The sequence below is a fragment of the Pinus tabuliformis genome, chromosome 1_2 (genome assembly GCF_031772625.1).
Source record: "Pinus tabuliformis cultivar Carrire ecotype Pingquan chromosome 1_2, CPIR1, whole genome shotgun sequence".
Classification (NCBI taxonomy): Eukaryota; Viridiplantae; Streptophyta; class Pinopsida; order Pinales; family Pinaceae; genus Pinus; species Pinus tabuliformis.
The window spans coordinates 793951163-793963951 of record NC_142298.1 but is presented as its reverse complement, the minus strand read 5'-3'; the positions used below and the strand labels follow the sequence as shown (position 1 = coordinate 793963951).

General features: G+C 35.1%; 1 pseudogene; it reads right to left on the bottom strand.

The window, feature by feature from the left end:
• Nucleotides 1–9153: 9153 nt before the first annotated feature.
• LOC149208288 (calmodulin-like) lies at nucleotides 9154–9668 on the bottom strand (annotated as a pseudogene).
• Between the last annotated feature and the right edge of the window lie 3121 nt (nucleotides 9669–12789).

Genomic DNA, 12789 nt, shown 5'->3' with positions numbered 1-12789 from the left:
ATTTTGGTCCATTATCAAATACTGCAATGTCATGGATGAAAGATTTCTTTTCAAAGCATGGAGAGTGTATGCCAAATGGAGAGACAATACATATTCCAGATAATTTTTCAAGACGAGAAATATACAACTTATACAAAGAATATGCAGAAGGTGCTGAGGGACATGGCCAATTTATTACATATCAATATTTTGTGAAGGTATGGAAGAAAGAATTCAACAATGTCCATATTCCTAAGAAGACAAGGATGGGGATTTGCAGTACATGTGCTTCTATTAAATAAAAAAGGGACAAATGTGAAGGCTCAGAAAGAGGTAAGCGTTCATAACTTTAACTTTTAAAATTGTATAGTCATCAACTATGAAAACATATTTCTTAATGAATCTCTTTTATGTTGTGTAGATTTAATTGTCAAACAACTTCAGGAGCATCACGAACAACAAACAAACGAAAGGAAGAAGTTGTACAAGCATCGAAAGAAGTGTTATGATAATCCGAATAAATATTTGGGTTTGATAGTTGATGGTATGGACCAGAAGAAAACACTTTTACCACATTTTGTTTGCACACCCAAAAATTTACAGGAGGAAAACTTTATTCAATTTCACTTGGTCGGTTGTATGGTCTTCAATGGGAAAATGTTGCCAAGGGTGTACTTCATAGCTCCAAATATTCATAATGATGTAAATCTGACCATAACCATAATTCATGATGTGATTTCTCATTGGTCTGGTAATCTTCCTGATGTTTTGTATCTGCAATTGGACAACACTTGCCGTGAAAACAAAAATCAGGTTGTTTTTGGATATCTTAACATGCTTGTTGAATTGGGAATTTTTCAAAAGGTAAAGGTTGGTTTCCTTCTTGTTGGGCACACTCATGACCATATTGATCAGATGTTCAGTCGTTTTTCAGTCATATTGAGGAGGAAGGAAGTTGGGAGCTTGCCATCACTAATTGAATGTATTAAGAAATCATACATGCCAGAGCCTACTTTTGATGTGTTGGAAGAAACTGTTGACATGCGAAGGTTTATTCTGGGATCATATGGTGAGGGGAAATGCATTTAACAACTTAATGACATTAGCTTCCAACATCAATTTCGTATCAAAAAAATTGATGGGAAAACACTAATATGGGGCAAGAAGTATTCAACTACTACAGAATGGGCATCGTTATCAGGATTGCAATTTTTGAAGTTCATTCCAGATCATCCAATATTTGCATAAAAAATATTGTTATTACAATCAGTTGGTGAAGTTCAGAATGCACGTAGATAGAACAGGGCTATAAATTATTCTGATTGCCTGGAAGAAATTAAAAAATGTATTAGATATACATATGAGTACTTTGACATTGCTGATTCAGTTTGGTGGGAGTCGTTTTTCAATAATCAAAGTGATATCATTTCGACAACAAAAAATGAAGATATACCTTTGAAAAATCCATTTATTTGGCCACAAAATGTGTCGAATGAACATGAGGAAGTAAACATTGTTGAACAACAACAATCTCAAGGTATTATTAATTCTTCACAGGCAGCGGAAAGAGAGATGTATATTGGTTCCAGAAGGTCTCGTGCACAACGTGAAGCCATGGAAGACCTTTATAGGGGTTCAGTACAGGATATTAAGGAGGGTTGCATGATTGCAGTGCTAGCAGATGGAGATCCCAATGGCTATCCATTTTGGGTTGCTATAGTTATAAAGGTCTTTACAGAAAATGAGGATGTTACAAGTGTTGAAGTACATTGGTATGCCACAAATACACACCCATTCAATGGTGTGTATAAGCCAGAGATGGTAGTTGACAAAAAAAATGGCGGAAAAAGAAAAAGAAAGGGTACAAATGTAAATCGCCGTCGCACAGACATATTAAAATTGGAGGATGTAGACAGACTTGTTTATGAATTCAATTTAACAAAGAGAGGAACTCTTCGCTTCAAGATGATAGAGATTCTGAAAAGGTTGTTACTAGAAGGAACAGTGTTGACATGGGAGTCACCTGAAACCAGTCGTAGATCTAGAAGAATTTTGAAACCTGAAATGTTGGGCATGCATGTGGACTCAGATGGGGCACTAGTTGATGAAAGAGAAGAATATGGAACATCTTCGTCAGCATCCAGTCACTCATCTGAATATGTGAATTCTGATGGTGTGCCATAAAACATGAGTGATTTTGAATAATTGTTTAAGACAATTTATATAACTGATGTATGCATCGTATCTTCAAATAAAATTAATGTTTTCCATATGGTGTTAAATGAGAAGTTATGAGGCATTTTTATGTTGTTGGATTATGTCTTAATTATGATAAATTTTATTGTTTAAAATATCTACAATGCAATATTAAATTAGAGATATAAAATATGTTTTATTCAATATACAAATAATGACTTTTGAATGCATTTAGTGATGTAATTTGTTCATAATGTCATGGTTTTTTAATTTTATAGTTGAAAAAATTTCAATTTTTTTTGTATCTAGCATGTTATGGTTGAAAACATGTTAAATTTATACTTAGGAAAGAAAAATGATATTCTACCAAAAACATTAGTGTGTTTTTTCCCGCATAAACAACTTTGTTTGACACATAAAAATTTGGTTTTATTAGCATTTTTTTTAAATTTTGAAAATTGACCCTAAAAAAAAATCATTGTTCCAGTGTCATCACTTTCATTTTGAAGATATATCTTGCACGAAAATTTCATAGTAAATTTTGTAGTCACTGCCAATTTTAAAACATGTTCAAAATTGATGCCTAAAAAATAAAAACATCATTCTAGTATACACAATTTTCGTTTTGAGCACTGTTTTTGATGTTTTTTGGCCAGAGTTCCCTTTTTGAGTTTATAGTTCCCATTTCAAAGTTTACATTGTTCTAAACTTAAATCCAAAGATGATGTGGGGTTAGAGGAGCAGGAATTTACTGCTATGGCCAAGAGAAAAGGAAAATTTGGCAAGTTTTGTCCACAGAGAAAGCATAAAAGATATATGTCCAAAGTCCAATGCTTTGGCTGCCAAGAGTATGGACACTATAAAAGGGATTGTCCTAATTTCAATAAGAAAACAATAAGAGGAAATGAGAAGAAGCCCACACTACCTAAGAAGTGAAAGAAGAAGATAAGAAGTAGAAGAAGGAGGACCCTCCAGATCTCTGCTATGACTGAAATCCACTCATTTACATAATTCTTCTTTAATATCATAGGAACATGTAGCAGTAGGATAGAATGCATGATTTATGAGAATGACATCTTTAGGAATATAAGAGAATTATGTAGAGATAGCTCAAATAAAGAAATTCATGTAGGAAGGATGTAGCCATTGGATAACCTCATTAATGCATAAATAAATGATCATGATCAAGAAGAATCATCTTAGAAGGCCACTATCATCAACAAAAAGAAGCATTTGTGGGATGAGGACTAAAAGTATCCTCTGATGGAATATTCAATAGAGGTTTCATGACTTTCAGGAAAAGCAGATTCTTGATAGGAATTCCACTTATGGGGATTCAAGAAATGAAGATATGTAGGCAAGGAAATATCTAGCAAAGAAAAGGAGATTGAGGTAATCTCAATCTAGGAAGATGTCAAAGGAAGCTGAAATGATCAAGGAAAGAACTAAGATGAGGTATGTATGCATCTGTGTTAAGGCATGTCATCATTTACATTAATGAGCTTGGAAAATTACTCTAGAATCATGGTATAGAATAGGGTAGATCTCTTTTCATTAAGAATATGCATGAAGGCATGGTTCACACACTGATAATGGTTAACATGAGAAATGTCCTCATATGAAGTATTGGTTGATTGAAAAGAGAACCTATAAAGAAGCATGTGGGAAAAGAGACCAGGAATAAAAGGACACCATGGACAATAGGAATCAACATTCGATAGATTTGTTGAGACAACTCTTGAAAGAAGGCATGGAAGTCCGACCAAGGAAGAAAAAGATCAAAGGACTCTTGACACTTGGAATGGTCTTGGAGATATGAACATGAAGGATGCTAATGATTGAAGGCAACAAGATGTCATGATGAAGATCCATCTCGTAAGTGATTGTTTGATTTAATTTTATGTTTTGATTTCTTGAATAATATCTGGATGAGTTCATGTAGGGCTACTGGAACAAGGGTTGTAAGTGCAAGTATAACTAGCATTCATGTGGTGGATGGAAATTTCTAAAAGAAGCATGATGGGAGAGAAGTAGCCATATGAAGAAGGTTCTAGATATGTATTAAGAAAGCCACTTTCCATGAAGAGAAGAATGACATGATGAACTAAGAAGGAAAGCGATCGGTGGTTGATTCCCTACAAGGAAGAAGCTCGACTGAATTTCATGACATCAAGGAAAGAAAGTGATCAAGAAACTGAAGGACCCACAAAAAGAAGTTTCTGATGAAAATAAGAGTCCCTAGTTGGAAGGGAGCTCTGAAAAGTCCCTAATTAAGAGGGAGCTTGGGCAAATCCTTGGTCAAAAGGAGCTTGGGTACATTCCTTCATAGGAATGGGCATATCTTCCCTAATTGAGAGGGAGAGGTAGACACAACATTTTTGTCTTCACTTGGGAAGAAATGATGAAGGATTGGGTAATCATCTGGCATTTGATGCTCTTTAAGGATGTGTAGGTCATCCAAGATAAGAGTAGGTAAGAGGACAAATATTCTTTGAAGGCTGGGAACCTAAGACAAGAATAGCCCTAGAAGGTCATACTCAGTGAACACCCGGGTGTGTATGTACCTTGAGAGACAATGATGAAGGTGTCTATAGTCATTGGTGTCACCAACATTGTGCTTTGATCTAATAAGAGATAGAGATGTCAGTCAAGGCCTTGTTGTGGAAACAATGTTGGTTACTATGATACTATAACAAATGGATTGCCAATCCGATTTCTCTTATGTGAATTCTTCAGATTGAAAATTTCAAAACACCTTGTAATGATTTATGAATACCTCCCTAGATAAGAGGGGGTGTTGAAGAAAGTGTAACTAGGTTCGATCTTCATAAATGTAATTTTGATCTTTGTACTTGTAAAAGAAAAGAATTATTATTTTTTTCATTATGAAGAATGAGTTTCTTGCCCATTTGATAGGTCAAACACATGTTTAAGTGCTTCTAGGAAAGTCAAAGAGTCAATGTAATTGTTGAAGACCCACGTGGCATGTTACACTATGTAAATCTATGTATTAGAGTCAAAGAAATATGTCAAAAGAGATCCTCGAAAGCAAAGACAAGTTTCCTCTTCAAGTTGGCTCAAAGAAAGGAATTTTTGGTGCACTTAAGGACATGTCGGCCTCACTAGCTCAAGTCAACCCAAATAGGAGGGACATACTCCTATATATAGGGCCATTTGATCTCACAACTATACCATCAAGCTATCTATGAAGTCATCGAAGAAGAGAGACAAGAAGGAGGTACAAAGAAGAGCAAAAGGTTTCTTCTAGGCAAGTAGAGAAGCAAAGAAATAAATATGAATTTTTGGGACTATTTTATGGCTCTTTTCTGTCACACGTGTGAAGGATAAAGGGCTTATTTTGCTACCATATCAGATCTATAATTGCTGTCATAAGAAGTAGCTTGGCTTGTCTAGAAGAGATCAATCAAAGTCTCCTCATCAAGCGAAGAAGGGGACACCTAAAGTGAAGAAAAGAGGCAAGTAAAAAGGTCTATTTCAAGCCCTAGATCAACCACACGTGTGAAGAAATCAGATCTGAAGCAGGATTAAGAAGATCAAGCTCTAACTCAGAGATATAACAGAAGAAGAGGCTTATTATCTAGTCCAAGTGTCAAGAAAAAAGAAGATTGGAAAGTGAAGGAAAGGAAGGTAACAAAGAAGAGATCTTTAAGGAGACCTAGAGTTTCTGCATTTTTTGGAAAAAGGAGAGAAGGAAAGTGCCATCAATTGCCATAAGAAGTACGAAGAAAAGATCAAGGTGTAGTATAGAAGGAGGCATTGATTGAAGGACAAAAAGGAAGTTGCAAAAGAGAGACTGTGTCTTGTTCTTGGAGGATCTACTAGTCAAGTGTCTAGGGTTTGACATTTGTCAATTGAAGCTTCAATAAGAGAAATTTGTAAAAGGGTTTTCCTCTTTAGGATAGAGATATTTTGCCCTGGATGATAGCCAACATCTTGTATTCTTGTCTACTTTTGTTTTGGTAACTGTTTGATGAAGAAAGAGAACACACACTAAGAATAATAAGAAAAGTAAAAAATACTTCACAAACAATTATCATCGTGAGAAGAATTTCTCCATAACCTTCATGCCCTAGATTCTTCAACAATTATAGCTTAAGATGGGGCCAACATAAGGATATCTACCCATAGTGGCATGCTATCATGACTAGTTCCAACACTAATTTTCATATATATATATATATAGGATGAGCCTAGGTTGGGGCGAACCCAAGGATAATTGTTAAAATTGGCAACTAGGGCCAAAATTCATGTGAGTCTACTTATTTATGGCAACTGATATTTTTCTTGGATTCCTCTCACAGAGAGGTGTAGGATTGATCTAAAGATCATTTGATTCTGACATGTATTTATGAAGATATGAATTTATTTGTGTTATGGGTCAATTTGTCAAGGTTGAACAACAACCAAATTGCCCCCACTTGTCCTCTATGTTTGAGTATAAATAGAGGTGGTCTTCTAGTCATTTGGAATCATCTCTTGTGATCTCTGTCCACTTGCCTTTGGGTTTTTGTGGGAGGAGAGATCTAAAGAGGATATGCTTCCCTAGAGGAAATGCTCTATATCTAAATGCTGCCATAAAGGAGGCTTCCACCACGCAGCAAGGAGAAGCCTCAACACTGGTCTAGAAGATACCTATTCAATGTTCTAGAAAGGCTCCCATACGCAATCCTAAAAGGAAGATCTATCCTTATCCTAGCAGCAATAAGGAAGTGTCTTAGCCACTCAAATCTGTGTGTTGTCCTAGCCCTAGACGCAATCTTCTATCCGAAATCTTTGAAGAGACTAGGCCATAGTTTAAGGAGGGATTTTATGTGCCCTAACTGCATTCAGTAAAAGCCCTAAATGTAGTCATAAGAGTTGGCTCTTATATGCTGTCCAAAGGGTCCTCAATATATTGTTGAAAGGGTCCTCAATACGCTGTTCAAAGGGTCCTCAATCCGTTGTCCTAAGGAGAGGTCTACACATTGTTTAAAAGAGACCTAGCCACAGTTTTGTGTGTGTCCTAGTCACAGTCACAATGCACCCTAAATGTTGGCCTCATTCCACAACAAAAGAAGGACTCTATTCTGCCCCAATCAAAGGTGATATAATCTGCAGTCAATGAGGATTCTATGCAGCAAGAGAAGGCTTCTTATACGCTACCATGGAGATCCCTAAATTACAGTAAGGAAGAGTGCCCTAGACACACTTGAAGGGAGGAACATGTAGACACATTCTAGTCACAATCAAAGAGGATTGTATATGCAGCAAGAAGGCACTCACTCACAACTATCTAAGGGAGCCTCTATACGTTGCAAAGGAAGCCTAGCCGCAACATAAATGAGACATATATCAGCATAAAGGAGCAACATGGAAACCCCTATAACAACATGTTAAATACTGTTGTTCTAAGGCATGGATGAGGTACGTTTGGGAGCAACAGTCACTAGATTAGAAGACAAAGAGCTAAGTTGCTATCTAGGATCTTGTTTGGATTTGATGAAGGAGTCTACTACTACAGCTAGCTGCTTTGCTAGGCTGCAAGCCATTGCAAGCAGCTAAGGTTGTTCCAAGGTAGTATTGCAGTATGCATTAAGTGCAGGTGGCAGCATGGATTAGGAGGGGCTCTCCTAGGTGGTCTGCAGCCCTTGAAGGGCTTAGTTACCTAACAACTTGATGCAGCATGATGAAGGATGCACCATGATGAGATGTAGCATGATGAAGGATGCAACATGATGAGATGCGGCATGATGAAGGATGCAATATGATGAAGGATGCACCATGATGAGATGTAACATGATGTTGGATGCAGCATGGTGATGGATGCATCATGGTGATGGAATCACCTTGGAAGAATGTTTGCCTTCATCCGAGTTTAGAACTACAGTCCATGTCCTCAAATCTGTAACCTCATTATGTCATCTTCATGGTGAAGATCTCTGCTCTTATTTTGTCAAGTCAAAGTGTTGACTTTTGATGTATATGTACTATCTCTCTCTGTTGAACTATTGAAGAATATAAGAAAAATTGATCAAGGGTTTCCCCACATTGGGGTTTGTCCTTGGCTGGCGCCACATCTTGTATCCTATTGTTTTGACTTGTTTTTTGCGATTTATGTTTATGTTCTATCTGCACTTTACTATCATGCTAATGTGAATATTGTCATTGGGCTAATATGGAAAAATTAAAGTAAATTGCGCTAAGGGTAGAACATACCAAAACTTAACAATATCTAATTTCCAAATGATCTAATATATGTAGATCATATATCACAAAATGGATTGATCCTGTAATAAGATTATGAAAAGATTCATGTTCTAATTTCTTCTCTAGATTAAAAGTAATGGAATTGGAGAGGATGCTGATGCTATCACTAGGATTGCTCTGTTGAGCTTGGATACTCCTTGGGATAGTTTAATTCCCACAAAAATGACTTCCATATTCAACCCCTCCCAATGGGATTCGAATTTTAGACCTAATAAAGACTAAACCCCACTTAAACCAATTAAACATATATAATTTAAAAGAACATAAAATTTTTAATCATGAAAATTCACTCTCATTTTACCTTGAATTTTTTTACCATAAACCAAAATAATTCTTCCTAATATTATTAAATAGAATCGTTTTTAATAATAGTAAACTACAAAAAAAAAAATACCACTTATATAGGGAGATATGATTGTTCAAGAACACGATAAAAACTGATAATGCCGTCATAATGTACCATGTAAATTTATCTGTCTTAATTGGCATGACGTGCTATTTCTGAATCATAATAACATAGGTGAATGGAAAGTACAGATTTCACAAATATAAAGGGGAAAAGGAAAAAAACCAAGAAGTTTTTGGTCTAAAATTCACATCACATTGACAATGAGAGCTCCAGTGCATTGGTTCCTGAATGAAAAGGGCAGGACTCGCGAAAAACAAGAGTTTCCCCAACACAGATCTTATAATAAAAAATACCGTTCATGTTCAATTACGCCTCAATGAACCATCAGCTGCCTTCATCATCGTTATGAACTCGTTGAAGCTCATGACCCCGTCTCCATTACAATCGAATCTTCTGATCATGGCCTGGCAGTCACCCAGACTGCAAGGCTCTTGCAAACTGGTTAAAACATGCTGAAGCTCATGGGGAGAAATGGCTCCATCCCCATCCCTCTCGAACATTTTGAAGGCAACTTTCAGGTCTTGGACTCTGCGCGAGCTGTCCACCCCCTCGCTGTTGAGGGCCAAGAACTCGACAGATTGATGTGCCCGTCTCCGTCCAAATCCCCCACCCCAACAATCACCCGAAGCTCTTCCTCCGTCGGGTTCCCGCCCAGCGATCGCATGAGCTCGCCCAGCTCCGACGGCGATAGTTTCCCGTCGCCGTTAACGTCGAATTTCTTGAATACTTCCACCAGCTCCACAAAACTCCTGGACTGCAGGCCGAAAGAAGAACGAGACGATACTTGAACGGCCTTCCCTTCTCTTCTCGGCGACATCTCCCCGGATGGACTGGATGACCCTTTCGGGGATTGGGAAGCCGCTGATCTGGTCGCCGGAGACAACGACCGAGATCTGGAAGGCAATATACAATGCAAACATCGTGATCGTCGACGCGATGGTTCACACTCTGATTTTTTGTAATTGAGAAAACACTGAAAACCCATTGCAACACCACGAACTATGATCCCGGCTCTCGCTTTTTCTGCAGTTAATTGATTGAACACTTACGTATCCAAAGGCACTCACCGCTCATAGAAATCGTTATGGATTGATATAAATACCGCTCATAAAAATCGTTATGGATGAATAAATATAAAGCGCTGGTCTTGACCCAATGGGTCGGGTCATTGACATGACCCGGCGCGGTCTCAATCTCTTGTGTGATGCGTAACCCTAACCCTAAGAGTAACAAATTATTAATGCTTATTTATTATTGAGTTGATTTTAGGCCAGGCTATAAACCTATCCATCCCTAATAAGATGCTTATCATCTTGATTATATGAAATTAAATTATTAATATTTATTTATTATTGAGTTGATTTTAGCCCACGCTATAAACCTATCCATCTCTAATAAAATACTTATGATGTCGCTAATAAAATACTTATCATCATAATTATATGATATTAAATTAAATTAAGTTGGACACCCTTGAGAAATTCAACCCCTTCTGACCACAAAAATACAAATTTTATATTACCCAATACTCATAATTCACTTACCACTCTGCATTTCTCATATAACCACTACCCGCCAACCTTCAAAGGGTATTGTCCACGTAAACTTGATCACAATACTCAAATTTCAAAGGCTATGTATTGCAAGTATAGTTGAATCATATAAAGTAGATCACAATACTCAAACTTAAAGGGTTACTTATGCTAAGTTAAACTAGAAATTACTTATGGTAAGTTAAACTAGAAACAACAAAATTAGGGGCAAATTTTGAGCAATAAAGGCAAACTAGAAATTATAATTAAAAAAAATAAGGCAAACTAGAAATTATAATTAAAAAAATAATATTTTGTGTATTTATTTATTATTGTTATTATTATTTTTTAATTTTGTAAATGATAAACTAGATAAATTGTGGTGGATGATAAAGAATCAACAATATCAAAAAAATTTCACATATAATTCTAAACGATTTGAACAAACCCTTAGACTTTTTGTATATTGTTTATTAACTATACAATAAACAATTTCACATATAATTCTAAACGATTTGAACAAACCCTTAGACTTTTTGTATATTGTTTATTAACTATACAATAATTGTTTATTGTATATTTAAATGAATTGGGTTCATAGCTTTTGATGGCTGGCATTTAAGGTTATCTTCTTCCTTTACTTAACAACTTTATTATTATCAATATATCGTTATCCTCGTATGTTTTTAGAAATAAAAAATATAAAATATAAAAAATTCAATATTAATAAATTTAATGTTTTTGGTAAAATGTATACAATATTAAGTATATTTTTATAAATTTGGTATTTTTTAAAAATGTTAGTAAAAATATCATGAACATTATTATTGCGCTCTATAACCCAGTATGAGGGTATGGGTAGATTTCACTTAAATATAAATGTAAAAGTAAATGTAAATGTAAACTTAAACATTTAACATGTAATGGGGTAGATCTCACGTAAACATAAACTTCAACATTAACATTTTTATCTAATGTCGACCCTGTTTAAAAATCTAAAGAGTTTTACTAACATTCAAAAAAGAGGTATGGTAAATAAATAAAACCTCCTTTTATACTTACTCCACATAATGGTAAACAAATAAAAATATAAATAAACTAGAGGTATAGTAAATAAATAATTTTTTTTTTTTTTGTATTTACTCCATAAAATTCTTTATATTTACCAAACCTCAAAAAATAGATTTTATTTAGATGAAGCCTATGGGCCAAATACCATTTTAATACCATGGGCTAAATACCATGGGCCAAATACGATATTTATAAAAGAGATATTGTAAATAAATAAATATAAAAAAGGTATAAAGAGGTATGATACATAAATAAAAATATATCAAATAAGAATAGAAATTAACATCTAATTATATACGAAGCCTATGGGCCAAATACCATGGTAAATAAAAGAGGTATGGTAAATAAATAAAAATACAAATAAACCGAAAGCATGATAAATAAATAAAACCTCATTTTATATTTACTTTGTAATCCTCTTTATATTTACTAACACTAAAAAAATAGGTTCTATTTAGGTGAAGCCTATGGGCTAGATACCATGGGCTAAATTATTATTAATACCATGCAAAAAAAATATTATTAGCCCTAAAATCTGATATGCTACAACATAAGACAAGAATTGATCACTGAAAACACTAAGCAGAAAAGGAGGAATTTCATTACCACATAACTCAAAACTCCGACTATCTATATTTCATTATGGTCAATTCTTGCACAAGTAAAATCTATCTATCTGCTTCACAAACTAGCTCAAGCCAAAACTTAGCCAAATTTACTTGCCCATCCCCTACTTCCTTAGGTAATTCCTGAGAGAATTAGCCCATATTTAATTGGGAAATTCCTTACGTAATTCCTGAGAGAATTAACCCATATTTAATTTGGAAATTCCCCACTCATAAGTGTGCAATCCATCCATAGGTCCTTAACTAATTGCATGCGCCATCTATACAACTCGGAAAATTATACAACTGATAGTACACTATCCCTGAACTCTAATATCAACTAGGTCTTCCTCTAAACTGACATGCATGAGTTATTTATGAGTGAATCTTTAGTTAACTGGTGGAGCAATGGAGCTTCCCTGGTGCTTTTCCTCACTACTAGACCTCCTACTAATTCCTCCGTGTTTGAACTAGTTTAATTAACTTTAGCTCATTTAGACCGAGTTAATTAATTACAATTCAAAAGAACTCAACGTGAACCCCTAAAACTCTACATGACTCTAGATAGACTTCCAACTTGAATTTAGTGAGCCAACTAAGTCAAATTAACTTAGTTAACTATTACAATTTGCTATGAGAATATAATTTCGATTTAATTCCTAATTTAATTCAAGGACAAACTAAATTAGGATTTATTGTTGCTATTTTTAACACTCCTTCTCAATAAGAA